Here is a 4,052-nt window from a genome sequence, read left to right on the forward strand (position 1 = left end):
TAACAATTCGCAGGGCTTTGAAACCGAAACTTATTAGGGTGGACTATTGTTTTGCCTGACACCCTTTTCTTGTCAATTGCAATTAAAACATGACTTCTTCTTTTTTTTATATATATTTGGTAATAATTTTATTTTTATTTTTTATTTCACCCTTAAATAATAAAGCAAATATTTAATAAATTGTTATATGTACTCCCACAAATTTTAGAAGTTATTTTTTTCAAACATATAAAAGTAGATTTTTGTAAAAGTTAAAGAAAGTAAATAAGTTAAGCACTCTTTGGGAAGCCCAATTGGACATTGATTCGCGGCCCAAACTTTCTTTCGAGTTTTGCTTACCAAAATGTTAACATAAAAAGACTTTATGATTATTGTGTAATACGTAAAGTGATAAATAGAGGTTGTATCTATCATCTCTCCCTTCTCCTATCTTTCTCTCGATAGGAGGGATTGTTTTTCCGATTAATTATTAGAGGTGACAAATAGACTATAAATTATGAAAGTTGAAAACAAAATGATGGAGTTGTCATCATAAACACATTACTTCATTAAAAACATACAATCTTTGATTACGATTGGAGTCATCAAGATAACATATTTTTCCTAGTTTTGTTTTCAGTACTTTATATTTTATGTTAACATATTTTATTACTCATTGAAGCAGCTTCCGATCAACTTGTCTGTTTAAACGGGGAGCAACGCTCAATTGAACTTGACAGCGTCTCAGGCATTTTTAATACCTGCAAAAAATATTAGGGATACAAAATATTTGACAAAATGTTCTACAAGACATTTTCCCCTCACTAGTGCCTTCAACATTTGCTACAAAAAACACTATGAAAAATAATGCTACTACAAACTTTGTCAAATTCATTGTTCACTACAATTTTTTTTTTTTATCTAATTTGTATCTGGGAGATGCTAGATGAAAGCAAAGTACAGCTATTTAAAACAAAAACAAACTAAAATTTAGTCAACTTAGCAATTAATGAAAATCAATTTACACTCCAAGGAAATAAATACAGTCCAATCTGAAGTCTATACAATTGATAATTGAGTTTAATTATGATATTATGAAATCAAATTATGTCAAACATACACAAATAAAAGTTGGGGTGATCTACAAATTTTGAAAGGCAATGATATAATTAGTTTTGAATTTATTGAAGTTAATTAATTTACAATAATTGTTTTTTTGGGTACATATTACTTTTGTATTTCAATTTATAAACAAACTTTGAATCCATCTGACTGGCTCAAAATCCTTAGGCCCAACTAAAGCCCCTGTATTATATGACCGTGTCATTGCAATATTGGGCTTACTGAACTTGTAAATAGGAGTGAAAAAAAATGGAAACTTTACTTATTGAGCAACTTTCACATATAACAAACACAAAAATCATATTTGTATGTTATAGCTATAGTTTGCATAATTGAGCTCAATAACAAACATAAATATGTATATTTTGCTATACATATACAAAGGAAAGCAGTTGTATATAATCTGTTTCTATTTCGGTATACATATACAAAAGATCAATTGTATAATCTGTGTTTGTATAAAGCGAGAAAGAGAGAAAGACAAAAGAGAATTGGGCAGGGGAATATTTGTATTGTATAATTATAAGTGTATAGGATGAGGATATATGTATTTGCATGTGTATATACAATTTTCTCTCGCTTTATACAAACAGAAATGCAATTTATACATTTTTGTTTCTATAAGCGAGAGAGGCGAGGGAGAGACTGGCGAGCGAGATTTGGGAGAGTGGCGAGTGAGATCTGGGAGAGGGGAGAGAGGGGAATGAAAATATATGTATATATACAATTTTCTCCCGCTTTATAGAAACAAAAACGCATTTTATACATTTGTGTTTGTATAAAAAGCGAGAGAGGCGAGGGAGAGAATGAGAGTGGCGAGCGAGATTCACCAGGAGAGAGGGAAAATAGCAACAGTTTGCTATGAGGTACAATTAAATCAAACTATGTTTATAGCATTTAATTTGAATTAATAGTTTGCTATTATACACAATTTTCCCTTACTTATTTAAGTTGATGAATTTTCATAAATAGTTATTGTTTGAACTATAATTATGAATAGTAACTATAATTTTTCTAATTACAATTCATAGCAACAAATTGATAGAGGTGAGGAGATAGAGGAGAGATGTGAGTGAGTGACATACAATGTATTTGGCTTGAAACTAGGCTACACAATGTAAATATTTAAAGTCTCATCACATATGGCAATTCAAGAATATAATTTCATGGTTTGTGAAGTTTTTTTTGCCTATGAAAATATGATATGTCCAATCCATTTGCGTTTGAGCGGATGATATTGAGGAAAGGTGGGATCATCGCTATCTTAAAATCTTAATGATGTCACATATTATATGTCTAATTAACTTAGCAGCCTATTTGATGTAGCTAAATGTCTAGTCATTCTAGAAGCCTATAAGCAGAGCCTAAGGGAATACTAGGTAACTGGAAATTAAACACGTTTAATAAATAAAAATAAAAAGAAAACCAAGCTGCCCACATGTAAAATATGTCTAAGCCTTAGCTTGGTCCACTTAATTGTATGTGTTCCCATATGTATAAGTCGCTAGGGCCACACTGTACTATGTGAATCTTTTCATATATACGATACCGCTCGTTTAGTTTGGGAACAATTCATTTTAAGATTATTTAAGAATTCGTTATAGTAGGAATATTATTTCATATCCAATTTGTGATAAAAATGAAAGCATAATAACATGATAACTAATTCCAATTAGATGAATTATTCTGTGATTTATTCAACTAAATATGACATAAACTCATTCTAAATTTAATTATCTATTACCACTTGTATTAAACGAGCCTTTATGTGTTTCCCTGAATTCAAAGACCTGTAACTTATTATGGCAAAGTTATTTAGTTGTGCGATGTAATTGATAAATACTATAATAAAAAATAGTTTTTAGCGATAATAAATATACACATTAATAAAAAATGCTAAATTTTTTACTAACATTAGTTAATTGTTATTAAATTCAATGACTCTATAAACTTTAGCAATGTTTATAAAAATGTTAAAATGTGATTATGCAGATAGTAGCCAAATCAAAACTGGTGGTTCTGGTTGAAAAGATTATTATTGTCAAGCTCATAATATTGTTGCTTTGGCCCATCAAATATTACCAATTTATTCATTGCATTACATCATTAATTATTCAGCTTAAAAATATGATATCACATGAATTTATAAAATAAAACTTTTCTTATTATGAAATTCACATAAAGATATCATGTGCCCATTTTGACAAGTCTAGCTCAGTTTTATTTAGCTCGCTCTCCATCATAAGCGTCACATTCATCTTCAGAGAAATGATGGGATCAAATCTCATCTTAACACACTAAAAATATTGAAACTGAGATAGTAATTGAGATACACATATCCATCACATCATCACACATGCAACTAAACCTAAAAGTTTTATGTCGTTCAGATTTTCGAAACTTGATTTACTTGTTCTTATCCACTAATCAACTGATAATTAATTTTTTAATTATCTAAGTCACAAAAAATATGGTGTAATCAATAAAATGATATTAGATTTAAATTCATAAATACTTGGAAGTTTGAACTAAATTAAATTCCAAAATATATTAGTTCAATAAATTAGGAATGAGCTAATATAATTGAACTGATTATTTAAGTCTAATCTAATTTGAGTGGTCTAGTCCTTTGATTTGAGTTTTGAATGATGAGTCCAATTGGTTTAGTTCAAACTGTTATTTTATGGTAGATGCTCAAATGACGTGAAATGCCTAGTAAAGTAAGAGGATTAATAAAATCATATCACATGTTAAAATGACACAATATTTTTAGTTAAATAAAAAATCTATCAAAATGTGTCATGTGTACAAATATAACAAATAACTAGTTGTCATAAATCATAATATATCTCTTTATTACCAAGAGAAAAAGCTGTTAAATGACCAGACTCATCGAATTTCATTTAAGTATATTACGTACTATTCAACTGTCTAATGCATTGCCACTACAT

This window comes from Solanum stenotomum, chromosome 10 (genome assembly GCF_019186545.1).
Source record: "Solanum stenotomum isolate F172 chromosome 10, ASM1918654v1, whole genome shotgun sequence".
NCBI classification, from domain to species: Eukaryota; Viridiplantae; Streptophyta; class Magnoliopsida; order Solanales; family Solanaceae; genus Solanum; species Solanum stenotomum.